Raw genomic sequence first — 17,137 nt, forward strand, 5'->3', positions numbered from 1 at the left:
CCTACAGCACAGTTGGTGATCAAAGCCTCTTCCCAACAGACCAGAACAAAGCAGACCTTGTTTAATGGTTGTTTCACAATCACCTTTTACTGGGTTGAGGAGAACGATGAAAATAGATGAGGAGGGAGGAAAAAAAAAAGACAAAACCCATAGATCAAAAACTCTGTCCTGACTAGATTTTTGAGCATAAAAAGAAAAATTGGTGAAACAAATGCAACTAAAATTCCCTTGGGTGTTTAATTGGTAACAAATATAAATTTTGTCTAATATTTTCTGGGCCTATGGGCCAGGCACTGTGCTAGCTTCTATATTTGTATTATTTTATGTAATCCTACAGCACCCTAAGGGACAACTGAGGCTCAGAGAGGCAAAACAACTTGCCAAGGTCACACAGCCACAAAGCAGAAAAGGGATTCCAACCACATAGGCTGACCAGAGTCTCAGAACCCAATCAGTACAATGCACAGCCTTTCAGCCCACTTCCAGAAAGTGACTCCTGAGGAGACCTCTAAGGATTAACCTGAAGAAGGAAAGGTGTGCATTTGCCTTGTCGAAGAGAAATGCAAATGATGATGATGGAAATTTACAGACCAAGATGACTAGGCTAGAAGTCAGGTGAAATTCATGAAAAATCATACAAACTTCCTGTCCTGGATTCTTCTCTATTAATAAGGCTAATACTCATGATTTACTTCTAAAGATTCCTTTATGAAGTGATTTTAGTGATCTTGTAGAGTTTGTATCGTGGGTATATGTTTTCTGCTTGGCAAACTTTGAAAATGACTGTAATCTCAGTTTCTATTTGACGTAGCTTGCAATGGTCCATTTCTCTCAGTATTTAACACAAATATGATGTGGGCTTGTACCCACAGAGTTTCCTAGGTGAGCATCACTGTCCCTTTCTGTTTACAATATGGCCACCTCTGCCACATCACCCTAGAGGGGTACCAGGTGGACTGTCACCATGACTCAGCTGCCTTGGTGAAAGGCAGTTTGCCAGAGTGCTGGCCGCTGCAGTGTGTGTCTGCAAGAACCAGAAGAGCCCAGCATGGCTGCCTGAAGCCATAAGAGATTTATTCCACCCCTTGCAAAGCAGCACAATAAAGAGCAGAAGGATGACCTGTTATTTGTACCAATCCCTCCTACCCCTGGTCCTCTGTTCAGTAGAAAAATAAGCAGCAGAAACCACAAATCTAGGAAAGCCACTGATGGAGGCTGCAGTCCCACAGGGAAAGGATATTCATGTTCTCTCTTTGATTTCTAAGAACTATCCGCTTTTCCACAAATAAAATATGGGGAATCTCAGTCTCTTCACTCGAAGAGCAATATAAAGAGGCAAAACCAAAGCTAGATAAAATAGTGACAAGGGAGTGAAGAGAGAGATTGTATAGTTCACTCCTTTTCAAATGTTGGAGAAGATGGATGAAAATGTGGGTCTGTGAAGCCATCCGGCACTATGCATGGCACACAGTAGGTATTTCATGAATGCATGCCAATGTATATTTATTAAAGAGGAAAGGCAAAGAGGAATGAAAGGAACCCAAGTGCTAAATTTAGGGTGAGAAACAGCAAAGGAAAACAGAAAATGAGTCTCCAGGATAGCTTTAAGTTGGTAGGTTTTCCGAATTGCATCAGGACCAAATCTGAAACTCCATTAATCCTCTTCTCTTTTTCTTTCCCATCAGTGGTGAGAGTTTCCATCAGGAAAATGGTTCTATTTTCTGGGAATTAATCCAACGCAGATATTAAGTGAAGGGCAGGCAGTTCAGATGATGGAAAAGCAGCTAGCCCAGAAAACAGAAACCATTTTTCATGATGAATCCCACTGAGAAATCACTCTCATCCCACTACGTTTGTGGATACTGGCCTAGCCTCCTGCTCTCCCAAGAACAGCCTTAAATGAAATCAGGAGACAGGAGAGGAAGGCATTTACCATTGCTCCTCAGGACAAGTTCACGCAGCACCAACCTTCTGCCTTTTTGTGCAATTAAATCACTTACACTCTTCTCTCTGACATTTTCTCTTGGCGCCCCCACCATGTTGGGGGTAATTATCTCATCGCTGAATATGGTGCGTTTTTACTTTCCCAGAATCACATTCAAATCACTTCCCTCCCCAGCTCCCCTATGTTCCTATTATAGCCAGAGTTCAAACCTCATGGATGTTTCTAGTTGCTCCATGAGCTACGTAACTTTTATGCCTTCTGCTTCCTGGTTTCAATGATTAATTTTTCAAATTTAACAATAACTCTGCACCCATGGGACATTTGTCCTCCACCAAAAAAGAGTTCTTTTCTGCATTATTTAAGACAATCTTGTACAGGCATTAGCATCACCTGGAGGGCTTCTTAAAGCCCAGGTGGCTGATCCCACCCTCAGAGTTTGCAATACAGTAGGTCTATGAAGAGGAGTGAGATTTTGTGTCTCTGACAACTTCCCTGGTGAAGCTGATGCTGCTGGTCTGGGGACCTCACCTTGAGAACCATTGGTTTGGGAACTGTCAGGTAAACATGGCCACAGAGGGATCCTCACAGGGAGTTTGAAGGATGGATACCTATTTGCTGGAACACTTTGAGAGCTCCTATCAGATCCACTTCTCAAAATGCACTTCCCTGGCAGTGGTGGTTTTCCCTGGACCCATCACTTTCCTTGAAGCCACTCTTCCACAGGGGAGCCTCTGTACATGGCAAGTTCCAAGTGGGCCTCTCCCAATTTCTGTCTTTTCAGTCCTATCTTGACTTGGTATCAGGTTTCTCTCCAATTCTCTCACTCAGCTCCTTTTAGCAAGTCACAAGGGCACTATCAGTATTCTCAGAGAAATCAACTTTATCTAAGCCTCGGGCCAGAAGCCACAGCCAATGCTACCCAACTATCCCTCCTTATTCCACCCCCATATTGTGTTTCCTTCTAGCTGGGGAAGGAGGAATCTCATATTGGATCAGGAAGCCCCTCCCACCAAGAACCTCCAAATCGCATCCTCCTCACACATGTCCCAAGCAGAAATGGCTAGTCTTTGTCTTCAGTGCCACCCTGATTTGGGGTAGATCTTCCATTAACCCCATCTTCTCTCATCAGACTTGATGTTCCTCTTAGGACTTAGCTGAAAACCATTCCTTTAACAGAAACATAACACATCCCCAGAAAGTTTATTGTTCCTGGTGGGTTGGGGTCAAATCTCTGGAGCCCTGTCACCTTTTCCTCAGGACATGGTTTCCTTCCAGCTTCCCCTTGACAGCTATGCTTTGCTCCTTCTGAGAGGACTGAGCACAAACCCAGAAGAAGAAAGAGGAAAGGCAGGGATGGTTGAACCCTCATGAACTTTCAAATTGGCTGTTGTGCTATCTCTAATTGTGTATAAAACTAATAATATGGTTTTGGAAATAAGGAAAAGACATGTTTTCCTAAGTAGAATGCTGGAGGGAGGGTGGAGCAGGCTGGTGTGTTCCCCTCTAATGCCTGGCGGTTAGAAAATTAAGGGTGTAATTGAAAGCAGATGTATGATTAGGCTAGGCCTCTCTCAGCAGGTGATGGCTCTTGGGATAAAGAAGTGATCTAACCCCCATTTCCCATTTCTCTGACTCCATTGCTTAGGAAAAAGCTAAGCGGCCAGAGAACAAGTTACCTCATGATCCTCAAATACCTGTTGGAAAGGCTCAGGCCTGAGGTGTAGCACACCCAATTTGGTGGGAAAGTCTGATCAAGGTGGCAGCCAATGTTTCTAAAAGAAAGAGAATGTGGGGGAGTTCCCGTCATGGCTCAGTGGTTAACGAACCGACTAGTGACCATGAGGTTTTGGGTTCGATCCCTGGCCTCATTCAGTGAGTTAGGGATCCAGCATTGCTGTGACTGTGGTGTAGGCCAGCAGTTACAACTTCGATTCGACCCCTAGCCTGGGAACATCTATATGCCACGGGTGCGGCCCTAAAAAGACAAAAATGACACACACACACACACACAAAATGAAAGAAAGAGAATGTGCATGCAATTTTGGGTAGAGAAACTTCTTGTCACTGTGAGGTTTATAAAGTCCTGCTCCTCCATACGATTCTCCTCAAATTTTTTAAATGCAAAGGCAGTTACCCTACACATGGAGACGATATATGTCTTTCCTCTGTTGGATCATCAAAGAGCATTACTATTGTTGCAACCCAGACTATACATAGGTAACTATGACTTGGGTGATTTTGACCAGAATGTAAATTGGTCTTTATTGCTGAAATCTTAGGTATTAAGGTCAAGATACATGGGATTATATATTTATTTTTGCAAGACTTGTTAGGTGTTCTTTAAAAGTTTACTAATCCTGGAGTTCCAACCATGGCTCAGTGGTTAATGAATCTGATTAGGAACCATGAGGTTGCAGGTTTGATCCCTGGCCTCGCTCAGCGGGTTAAGGATCTGGCGTTGCTGTGAGCTGTAGTGTAGGCAGCAGACATGGCTTGGATCCCGCGTTGCTATGGCTCTGGGATAGGCCGGTGGCTACAGCTCCAATTAGACCCCTAGCCCAGGAACCTCCATATGCTGTGGGAGCAGCCCAAGGAAAGGCAAAAAGACACAAACACAAAAAAGTTTACTAATCCTATGGTCCATAGACCAACATCATTATCGTCACATCACCCAGTCCCAGGAATGCAGAATCTCAGACCCCACCCTAGATCTCCTGAATCAGAATCTGCATTTTGGCAAGATCCTCAGGTGACATATGAACATGAAAGTTTGAGACAACTGCTTAGGAATAAGTACAGAACTCCTACACAATCCCAATGTACTGGCACATAACTTGATCCTACCATTTAACTCTCTAAGATGCCTTTCTTATCTACAGCTCCTTCACTGGGGACTCTTCACCGACCTCCTCCAGGGAGGTGAGTGTGTCTTTTACTCAATAGACATTTCTTTAAAGATGAATGACTTGCCAGATTCTTAACCCGCTGGGCCACCAGGGAACTCTTTTTCTTTAACACAGTGTGGCTTAAGAGGGGTGTAAAGCCTGTTTGAATTACAGCCTTTGAAACTTTTTGGGTTTTTTTTTCTTTTGTCTTTTTAAGGCTGTACCTGTGGCATACGGAGGTTCCCAGGCTAGGGGTCTAATCGGATCTGTAGCTGCCGGCCTACGCCAGAGCCAAGCAATGCCAGATCTGAGCTGCGTCTGCAACCTACACCACAGCTCATGGCAACCCCGGATCCCTAACCCACTGAACGAGGCCAGGGATCGAACCCACAACCTCATGGTTCCCAGTTGGATTCGTTTCCACTGTACCACTATGCCTTTGAAACTTTTTATATGATTCCAGTATATTGCTTCTCAACATTTCATGTGCACATAAATCACTTGGTAGATCTGGTAGGGGCACAAGTGCTTTTCTGGGGTGATGCCAGTGTTATGTGCATTTCACTTGGATTAGCTATAGTCCAGCACCTCTTTTTTGGGGGGTGCCTCACTTGCAGCATATGGAATCCGAACTGCAGCTGCCAGCCTACACCACAGCTCATGGCAACGCTGGATCCTTAACGCACTGAGTGAAGCCAGAGATTGAACTTGCATCCTCATGGCTACCAGTTGCGTTTGTAACCTGCTGAGCCACAAAGGTAATTCCCTAAACCTTTTCTGGAATGCAAAATCAGAAGCATCTCAGAGCCTCTATGGAAACTTTGATTTTTTTTTTTTTTTTGTCCTTTTAGGGCCAAACCTGTGGCATATGGAAGTTCTGGGGCTAGGGGTCAAAACAGCAACTCTGGAAACTTAATTTTAATGTCCTGTTACATGTGTTTCCTCCATAACATTCTCACAGTTTGCTATTTTTCTATTTATTTGTTTCGTGTTTTTGTTGTTGTTTGTTTGTTTGTTTCGACTGCACCTGTAGTATGTGAAAGTTCCTGGGCCAGGAATTGAACCTGCACCTCAGCAGCAACCCAAGCCACTGCAGTGACAATATTGGATCCTTTACCCACTGTGCTAGAAGGGAACTCCCATTTGTTTCTTGTTTTGTCTCCTCTCCTGGAATGTAAGCTCCATGAGGACGTGAAACACATCCACATATCAGTCAGCATTTTATTCCTAACACCTAGAACAGAGACAGATAGCAACAAAATTGGAAGCCAAGAGAACAAGTGGCCCCTGACTTAGCAGAACAGACAAGCAGAGATCTGAGGTAGCAGCACAGAGAGATGAGAAGAAACCCAGTGTGTCCTGCAAAATTCCCTAAAGGCTCAGAAACTGGCAGAGCAAGTAACTCTGGAAGTGTGGGTGAAAATAGGAAGGTTATTTGAAAAGTTTTAAGAAGCACTTGGATTAGATCCCTCCCAACTCCATTAAGGAGGAGACTGAAATTTCCTTGCAGAAGATTGGCATTTTTCTTCTTTCCTGTGCATTTGGTTTTGGGGGTTTGTGGTCCCCTCATCTTTTTAATATATTGACTATTATTTGAGAGGATGCAGAGGTACAGATCAAGCCTTCCTGTATGCGACTGCCTCTTTTTCATCCTTTAGGTCTCAGTTTAAATCTCAGTTTAAATAACAACTCCTTGAAGGGTTCTATTCTATATCTAGAATATGTGCCATCTAGAATAGGTTACCCCAGGGTTCCCGTCATGGCTCAGGGGTAATGAACCTGAATAGCATCCATGAGGATTCGAGTTCCATTCCTGGACTCACTCAGTGGGCTAAGGATCCGGCATTGCTGTGAGCTGTAGTGTAGGTTGCAGATGCAGTCTGAGATCCGGCATTGCTATGGCTGTGGTGTAGGCTGTCAGCTACAGCTCTCATTCACCTCCTAGCCTGGGAAACTCCATATGCCATGGGTGCAGACCTAAACAGAAAAAAAAAAAAATTCTATATATATATATATATAGAATAGGTTTCCCCGACTCTTTTCTCTTTAGCTGAGTCTTGTCTGGTGTAACTAGTTCTTTAAACCCAGGAAATAGGGTAACATTAAAAAGAAGCATCACTTTTGATGCCTACTGCCCCTTTAAATGTGCTGTGTGTATATGTGTGTGTTTGTGTGTGTGTGTGTCCCTCAACTTCCTCTATATAGGAGTGAACTTTTGGGCACCCATCACGGCTTTTTTAGTTGCTCCAAAAAAACCTGGAAAATCCTATAGTAATTTTAAGTCATAGGCACACTTTCAATTTGGTACTGTGTAGTCTCAGAAAATAAAAGTTTTCAGCCCGATTTACCTGTACATCTTCTCCGCTCCCTCTAGCTCCTGCTAAGTTCTGATCACTTGCTCAGAAGTTGTCCTCCTGCTCTCTTTCCCAATCTAGCATTTCTCCTCATCCCCTAGCTTGCTAACTGAGATTTCTGGATCTCCTAGGGCAAAGGCAGGGGTTGGGGAGGGAGGATGGAAAGTTCTCACTTGGCTGGTGCTGCCATAAGATGTCCTCATGTTCTCTAGGCCTGGCAGTTGCTTAGAACTTTAACTTCCCCTGGTGGTTCTTCATTCATTAAAGCCTTTAGCAGCTGGCTCAGAGTTATCCTCTCTACTGCAGGCCTGCCTCTACCTTGTAATGCATGTCAAACCTGTCAATGTATTTGGCTTTGGGGTTTTCTGACTTGCATAGTAAGATTTTCCTAGTCCTGAAGTTACAAAAATATTTCTGTATATTTCTGATGTGCTTTACTTTTTGCATTTAGATATTTAATATCATTCAAATTTTATTTTTGTACATTCATCCCTTGGGATCTATGGGGGATTCATTCCAGGACCTCCCACCACCACAAGATACCAAAATTTGTGGATGCCCAGTCTCTTATAACAATGATGTAGTACAGTCAGCCCTCCAAATCGGCACACTTTGCATCTACAGATTTAACCAATCATGGATATAAAAGAGTCAGAAAAGGAATTCTGGAAAGTTCTAAAAAGTAAAACTTGAATTTGATATTCACTATTTACATACCATTTATATTGTAAATAATCTAGAGATGATTTAAAGTATGTGGGAGGATTATGTAGGTTATGTGCAAATACTATGCCATTAAATTTTTTTTTTTAATTTGGAGTTCTCATTGTAGTTCAGTGGGTTAAGAACCCAACCAGTCTCCATGAGGATGCAGCTTCAACACCTGACCTCAGTAAGTTAAGGATCTAGTGTTGCTGTAAGCTGCAGCATAGGTCTCAGAGGCAGCTTGGATTTGGAGTTGCTGTGGCTATGGCTGTGGCTTAGACTTGCAGCTTCAGCTCCAATTTGACCCCTAGTCTGGGAACTTCCATAGGCCGCAGGTGTGCCTGTAAAAAGAAAAAAAAAATTTAAATTGATTTTATTGTAGTATAGTTGATAACTATGCCATTTTATATAAAGGACTTGGACATCTGTAGTTTGGTATCTGCAGGGCCTGAAAACAATTCCCTATATATACTGAGGAACAATAGTATTCAGTTCTAGTATGTAATTGTGTGTTAGTTTGCTAGGGCTGCCATAACAAAGTAGCACAGACTGGGTGTGTTAAACAGCAGAAATATATTTTCTCATAGCTCTGCAGGCTGGAAGTTTTGAGATGAAGATGTTGGCAGGGTTGGTTTCTTTTGAAGCCTTTCTCTTTGGCTAGTAGGTGCCCATCTTCACCCCATGTGTTCACATGGGCTTCCCTCTGTAACTATCTGTGTCAATATTTCCTCTTTCGTAAAGTTACCAGTTGCATTGGATTAGTACATACCCTAATGATCCCACTGCAACCTAACTACCACTTCAAAGACTTTATCTCCAAATACAGTCACTTTCTAAGCGAATGGGGACTAGGACTCTAACATATGAATTTGGGCAGGGCTGTGGGAGGGTGGGAAGACACAATTCAGCCCCAAACAACTTGGATCTGTTTTCAGATGCTCTATTTGTCTATTTCTATCTTACTATCACAGGTGAAAATTGATAAAGTACTTAGAATATAATCTAGTGCTTAGAAATTAAATTTTCTTGGGAGTTCCTATTGTGGCTCAGCGTAAATGAATCTGACTAGCATCCAAGAGGATGCAGACTTGATCCCCGGCCTCAGTCAGTAGGTTAAGGATTGAGCATTGCAGTGAGCTCTGGTGTAGATCACAAACACGGCTCAGATCCCTTGTTGCTGTGGCTGTGTTGTAGGCAAGCAGCTACCACTCCTATTGGACCCCTAGACTGGGAACCTCCACATGCTGCGAGTGCAGCCCTAAAAAGACAAAAAGAAAAATAATAAATTTTCTTAATAATTTAGGTATTAACATCTTTTTTTTTGGTCTTTTTAGGGCTGCACCCGCAGCATATGGAGGTTCCCAGGCTAGGGGTCCAATAGGAGTGGTAGCTGCTTGCCTACAACACAGCTACAGCAACGCGGGATCTGAGCCGTGTTTGTGATCTACACCACAGCTCACTGCAATGCCTGATCCTTAACCCACTAAGCGAGGTCAGGGATCAAACCCGTGTCCTCATGGATGCTAATTGGGTTCGCTAAGCCCTGAGCCATGACAGGAACTCCAATCTTTTTAAAACTTTCACCAATATATTCTTTCTCCTACCAGAAACATATTTTTCCCACTGTATTTTACTTGAACCTTTATTATAACAATGTTCCCTTTATAAAGGGGTGTGTCAATGTTTAGCTTCAAATGACACTGCAAGCTCCTAGGGCTCAAATAAGTTAAAATTTAAAATTAGTAATTAAATATTCATATTTGACATTATTAACAGCAGCTTGTTAATGACTTAATACACTTCAGACACCGTGTTTTGCTTGCACTGTCTCATAAGCACCTTATGAAGTAGGAATAAGGCTCAAAGAAGTAAAGTTGCTTGCCTTTGGGAACATAGCATGTAAGTCACTAACTGCAATTCCACCCAGTTGACTACAAATCCCAAACTCTTAATCATCATAAAATGCCTTCATAGCTATTTTGGATCCTCCTCTATCTCCAAGCAGAATGCTTGGTGCACTGTAGTTGCCCAATATTGGTACTTATAAAATGAACTAAGCTGAAAAGCATACCAATCAACATTTATGTTGTCATCTTTTCCATTTAAAGCTCTGTGACTAGGGAGGTATTTTAGGTTTGGGTTACTGTGGTGGAAGTAATAGATGTGTGGTCAGGGACCTCCCCATCCCCAAGACACATAGACCCTGTACTTCCAAATAATGACCCTTTCCTGCCTGTGCACGCCTGGTCTTTAACATAACTCTTGGCTCAAACCAAGCTCCATTATACATGTATACTTAATGCTACCATTTCTCAGCATATCAAGCCAACGCCATAAAAAGTTCTTACTTAGAGATCAAAAATAAAACAAATCTGTGGAAACAATTAGCACACAGTCAACAAATGGTAATTCTCCATCATCACTGATGAATTTATAACTGTGAGCAGTATACTACATAACAATATATATGATTTGGGAGTCCCCTGGTGGACCGGCCGTTAAGGATTTGGCATTATCACTCCTGTGGCTGGGGACACTCCTGTGGCTCGGGTCACTCCTGTGGCTAGAGTTCTTCCCCTGGCCTGGGAACTTCTGCATGCTGTAGGCACAGTCAAAAAACACCAAACCGAACCAAACAAAATGAATATGATTGGTGAGTATCTTAGCTTGCGCTGCTATAACAAAATTGCACAGACTGGATGGCTTAAACAACAGAAGTTTATTTTCACAATTTGTAGGCTGGGAAGTCCAAGATCAAGGGGCCAGCAAATGTGGTTTCTGGTAGAGACTCTTTTCTTCGTTTGTCAACAGCCATCTTCTCGCTATGTCCTTATGTGGTCTTTTCTTGGTCTCTGTACACAAAGACAGAAAGACAGAAATTGAGTGTACGGTGGTGTCTCTTCTTAAAGGGACACTAATGACCTAATGGAAACGTAATTACTTCCTTAGAGACCCCTTCCTGAGGTTAGGCTTTCAACATATGAATTTTGGGGGGACACGAACATTCAGCCCATAACAAGTGGTCAGGTTGCCTTAGGATGGAAATTGGCCCTTGAGGATCTTAGCATAGTGCTGGGCTCAGGAACTATGACCAAAACAATGCCTGCTTTTACCTAAGTTGTTTCATCTTTCCTAAATGTGAGGATCCACATCTCTGTAAAGTTTTGAATAATACTGTCTACTCAGAATTTATTTATAAATGTATGAAGGAGTTCCCTGATGATCTAGTGGTTAGGACTTGACATTTTCCCCACTGTGGCCCGAGTTCAATCCCTGGTTTGGAAACTGAGATCCCATGTCAAGCTGTGTACACTGTGGCCAAAAAAAAGAAGAGTATAACTGCTTGAGTCTTTTGGATGAAAGAGGAGCTCTTGATTATTTCATGGTATACAAAATTTAATCAAAATGAATAAAGTCTCCATTACTATCTCCAGCATTAAAATATAATTCTTATTCTAATTCACAGTTGCTTTATTCAATTTTATTGAGATATTTCCTTGAACTATCGCAAACAATCTCTTTCCTTCTTTAGTATTAGTTTTCAGACACTTACATTTAACTCTATCTCCTCAGAGGCCTTTGTTTATAGTTATAAAATTTTTATTGCTACGGAATTCCTTTCGGCTCTTTTTGATTTCTCTGGCTCTGAGGTCCTGTCTGTATCTGACATCTTATGATTCTGAGATGCTCCATGATGAAAGCAATCTTTTAAACTCTGGGCTTGTCAAGCTCGAAAAGAATAGAAGGTTGAAGCAGCAAATGGAGCAACAGAGTGCTGTCATTGCTCCTGTTCTGTGGAATTGTAAAAGAAGCTCAACATGACAGCACATTTGATGGAGATATAAATTCATAAACAAGCTGTTTTCCAAGAGCATGTCAAGATTTTCTCCCTCCCAAGAATTTTCCCCCAAGTGTTTTTGATGGCTTCCTACCATGCATATCTTATCAAAAACAAAAACAAAAAAAACTGACTCTCAACCCCCTCAACAGCAGGTACACAACTCTTAACTTCCATCTGCATTTTTCTTCTGCTTCTGTCCTTGTTAGGAGTGTTCTCCCCTTTGTTTTCCGAAGATGCAAACTTGTAACAGGTGCTTCCACTTGGCACCTTAACATGGTGGAGCTGCAAAATCCCCTGCAACCTGTGGCTGAGTTTCTTGCTATAGGTGGAGGCAGATGGAATGCTGAGACTACAATTTGAAATTCAAAATGTATCAGACAGGCTATAACAACTGAATGAAGAATTTCATTTTGCTAATTTTAAACATGTAAGAGCTAAACAACACATTAATTTTTTTTTTTTACTAGACAACAGCTTTTCAGGATTGTCCTAATTTGGGTACTCTCTCCCTCTCTGTCCCCAAATGCACAGAGTTCACCTGGTCCCTAGAAGAGGAGGAGTCCTATGACAAAAGTCACATTCTGCCTTCTTTTCTGAAAGCACAACCAGCTCCATAAGATCACTGGGCAAAATTTAACACAGCCATTCCTTGGGACCACAATTCCTGATCAGAGCTGCAGGAGAGCAATAAGATACCCCCTTCTGCCCAGGCAGAAAGTGATTAAGTGATTGTTTCTCAACTTCAAAGGCATAATCCTATACTCTTAATGTTACTGAGATGCTACAAACCACTTTATCCCTCTGCCAGCTACTCCCCCATTAGGCTCTCCCAATGGAGAGCTGCAAGTTTGAAGGAATAAAAAGGGACTTACTCTGTTCTGTTCCAGTTTTGCTTCCTGTTCTTCGGAAGCACACCAGCAATGCCCCTTCACGCTGGCAGCAGCGCTTTGGCAACAGCATTTGTTTCTATCATTTCTGTAGTAGAGGTTGAATCCAGCTTGAAGTTTTCCAATACTCTCAGAATCAGCCTCATTTTCACCCTCTCAGGGATATCGACACAGCCACCATTTCCCTCTCCTCAGAGGTCCTAATCGCAGCCTCTTTCCCCACTTGGTATGTCAACTGAAAAAAAAAAAAAAAAGCACAACCTAAATGTTGAGAGTTCTGTTTTATTCGGCAGACATTCTTAGGACTTCAAGCCCAGGAGATGACATCTCAAAGCTGAGAGACTGATCTGAAGAGGAAGTGGGGAAGCCAGGATACATAGGAGTTTTTGCAACAAAACCAGGTCAGAACATCAAGAGACTACTATTAATAAAAGAAAATCAGACATCTCAAGTTTAGGAATTTAGCGCTTTTCTATTTATGAGAAGATGCAAGAGTCTATGCTTATTGAAATTATTGCTTTGATATGCATGTTAGTTCTCTGGGGCCAGTATCCTGTGTTTTCTCATCCTGTTTCCTCAAGTGCACCATTAAGGGTGGCTGCAACAGCTGTCTGCTACATGGGCTTGACCTGACCGTGGGTAGCTCATTTGTCTCTACCCTGAGTTCCTTCAGGGCCCCACCCTCTGGGCAGCTGTAATGTGGAATGATAGGCAATATTTTAGCTTTAGTACTGAGAATGCCTGCTGGACCCAGACTTCTTGCATTTTCATGCATGGGTTTGAAATTCAAGTCATTTTATTTGAATCTTGAGGGTAAGGACATCACAAGAAGGCTGGAGGACTTAGGGACATGTAAATTAGGTACTCATGACTTACGAAACTATATCTGTATGCCAGACACTTTTCCCAGGTTTAAACAAAGAGCCTGTTTGTACCTCAAACTCAGAGTCTCTAAAATTAAAATATTGTCTCCCTGCTTAAGTCAGGGAATATTGACACTGTCTACCAGTAAGAACAACTTTTTACCTTCACAGTCTTCAAATGCTGTCAATTCTATTTCCTAAATATCTCCTGCTTTCCATCTCTACTTCACCACCCTGGATCAGGTCCACTGAACTCACTGCCTTACTGTAACACCCTCCGAATTGTCTCTATGGTTCTGACTTTTTTTTTGTCTTTTTGTCTTTTTAGGGCTGCACCAGCAGCATATGGAGGTTCCCAGGCTAGGGGTCGAATCCTGAGTTGCAGCTACTGGCCTATGCCAGAGCCACATCAATGTGGGATCTGAGCCATGTCTGCAACCTACACCACAGCTCATGGCAACGCCAGATCCTTAACCCACTGAGCGAAGCCAGGGATGGAACCTGTGTCCTCATGGATGCTAGTCAGGTTTGTTAACCATCTAGCCACAAACGGGGACTCCTAGAGTGTGTATGGCTTTTGAAAGATCTAAAAAGATAATGAAAACTTGTATTTCCAGGACTAATCCCAGATCTATCCAGAAACTCTGAAATACTCTCCTACCACTCTAAATCATTTAAGATTTTTCTTTTCTATCACTAGTTATGAGCAACTTGATGACGTGCCTTGTTGACTTCATATTTCTTGTGCTTATTGCTCATTGATCTTGGGTCTGTGGGTTTATAGTTTCCATAGGTTGGAAATTTGAGAGCTATCATTTCTTCAAACATTTTTTTCTTCTCTTATTTTCAGGGATCCCAACAACAGGTATATTGGACCACTTGAGGTTGTCCCACAGCATGATGGTTCAACTTTTTTGCCTTCCTTTTTCTCCTGTGTTTCATTTTGTATACCTTTTCTTGTTATGTTTTAAATCTTTTCTTTTGTTATATCTAATCAGTCATTAACCCCAAACAGTGTATTTTTCATCTCAATCATTATGGTTTTCCTCTTTAGAAGTTCTATTTTTATTATATTTTTATATTATCCATATTTCTACTCAACATTTTGAACATGTGGAATACAGTTACAACAACTGTTTAAATTTCCTCATCTTCTAATTTTAAGGTCTATGCCAATTCTGAGTTAGTTGCACTTACTTGATTATTCTCCTCATTATGAATCATGTTTTCCTACTTCTTTGCCTGGTAAATGTTGTTTGGATGCCAAACATTGTAAAATTCACCTTGTTGGATGCTGAATATTTTGTGATCTCAATTCTCATTCTTTTTACTTCTCAGCATCTGTGACTTTCTCTAATGAGGCAGAGTTTGCATCCCATCTCAGAATTGAAAATGCCTAACTTGTTTTTTTCTAGCATCCTTGCAGTGAGGATAAAAGCCTATGGCCTAGCCCTTGTCCATGACCATGACAAGAATTCTTGTACTTCTTCTATATTCTAAAGAAGCAGGTGCAGGGAAGAAGCAGAGACCACACTGAGTTTATTCTAGGGACAGAAAGCAGTAAGTAGCAATGAGAGCAGCTACATTCAATCTTTAGAGGCAACATTCCTAGTGGCTATAACAATGGCCTAGTGGATGACCATCTGGTACCCAGCACTATAGCAATAGAGTTTTCACTAGACCTATTCTGTGGTGAGATTTTGGGTTCTTTTCCAGCTTTGTAGTCTGCCAGCCTGATTGTCCAATTTTTCTAGAGATGCTGCCTGCCCTCCAATATTATTTAACATTTTTTAAAAATTATTGTGGAGACAAAGAATGTTGCCTCCCATCTCAGTAAATAAAGGATGCTGTGGCAAATAAGCCATCAGACACTGCAGCTACCCCCAGTGGTGCACCTTGAGGGGCTTCAGGATGGAAAAGAACAGGATACTGGCTCTAGATAATACAAATATCAAAGGAATGATTTCCATGAGCTCACTCTTGCTTCTTCCCATACATAGAAAAGCAGTAAACTTATTAACTCGTGATGTCTGGTTTTTCTTTAACCGTAATCTTTTGATGTTCCAACTACCTGATTTTTGTTGCAACAACTATGTATCCTGGCTCTTCCCTTACCTCTTTGGAGCAGTCTCTCAGAGCCATCTGAGAAGTGGCCTCCTCAGCAAGTCTGTCAAATGAAACATTTTTTTTTTCTTTCTTTTTACAGCTGCAACTGCAGCATGTGGAAGTTCCCAGGCTAGGGGTCAAAATGGAGCTGCAGCTGCCAGCCTACACCACAGCCACAGCAATGCCATATCTGAGTCACATCTGCCACCTACACCACAGCTACAGAAATGCTAGATCCTTAACCCACTGAGCGAGGCCAGGGATTGAACCTACATCCTCATTGATACTATGTTGGGTTCTTAACCACCTGAGCCACAATGGGAACTCCATAAAACATATTTCTCAACTTTTAGATGGTACCTTTTTTTTCAGTCAATATTTGAAGTATACATGTGTGTGTAATCTCATGTAAGTGATTATTTTTCACAAACTGAACTTTCAGGAACTGAACACACTTATAACCAGTGCCTAAATCAAGAAAGAGAATATTATCAACATCCTGGAAATTTTCTTATTCCCCCTTCAGTCATTACCCTCTGCCATTCAAGGATAACCATAATTATGACTCCTAACATCATAGATTACCTGTGCCTGTTTTTTTTTAACTTGATACAGATTGAATCATGTCACATATTCCTCTGTGTATGTCCAACATTATATTTAAGAGTTTCATTCTTATTGCTTTGTGAAGTTGTAGTGTGTTTATTCTTGTTGGAAGAGTAAAGCATTCCAGTACATAACTGTACTATAATGCATTTTTCATTTGAGGGTCTCTAAGACCACACTAGGTTCAATGATTTGCACAGAACCCAGAAAATTAACCACTATGTCCCAGTTAAGGTTTATTACAATGCAAGGATACAGACTGAAATCAAAGGGAAAAGCTGCATAGGGCTGAGTCCAGAGAAAACCAGGCACAAACTTCTGCTTGTCTGCTCCCAGTGGAGTTGCATGCATAGCACTTAATATTTCCAGTGAATATTTGTGACAGTTGGTGCAAATTGTTGCCAATCAGTGAAGCTCATTCAAGCCTTGATGTCCAGATTGTTTTTCTTTTTTGGAGATCAGTCACTGTAAGCATGCAGTGCCCACATGACTGATCTCAGCAACTCAGTCTTCCCCTCCCCCCAACCCTCAAATATCAAACTGATACATCAGGACCAAAAGGCTCAACCATACAAAAACAGGCATCCACATAAGTCACATTATTAGCTTAAAGTAACTGGTACAACCCACGGCTTTAGACATATAAAGACACCTTTTTCAGGCAGGATATTCCCAGAACTCAGAGATCTTCTCCCAGGATCCAAGCCAAAGGCTAGTTCTGAAGACTTTGGGAATGTACAGGGTTTGAATAGTCCAAACTTGAAGAGTTAACCCTTTCTGCATACTATTATACTGTTGATGGGCAAATAGGCAGGTACATTTTTTATTAATATGAACACTGCTGCTATGAACGTTTTTTTGTACATATTTTTGATAAAGATTTTGGTGCATTTGTATTGGGTAGTTCCTCAGTAGTAGATGTGATAAGTCATAGGATATATATTC

The 17,137-nt window shown here is 41.7% G+C and overlaps 1 long non-coding RNA gene across 1 annotated transcript in view; it reads right to left on the bottom strand.

The window, feature by feature from the left end:
• Window positions 1-10,630: 10,630 nt before the first annotated feature.
• Window positions 10,631-17,137, bottom strand: part of LOC125111953 (uncharacterized) — a 53,567-nt gene continuing 47,060 nt past the window's right edge. The window contains exons 2-3 of the long non-coding RNA XR_007130994.1: window positions 12,603-12,852; window positions 10,631-10,741 (exon numbers count right to left, since the gene is read on the bottom strand). This is a non-coding gene — a long non-coding RNA (uncharacterized LOC125111953). The remainder of the gene's footprint in view (window positions 10,742-12,602; window positions 12,853-17,137) is intronic.

The sequence above is a fragment of the Phacochoerus africanus genome, chromosome 1 (genome assembly GCF_016906955.1).
Source record: "Phacochoerus africanus isolate WHEZ1 chromosome 1, ROS_Pafr_v1, whole genome shotgun sequence".
NCBI classification, from domain to species: Eukaryota; Metazoa; Chordata; class Mammalia; order Artiodactyla; family Suidae; genus Phacochoerus; species Phacochoerus africanus.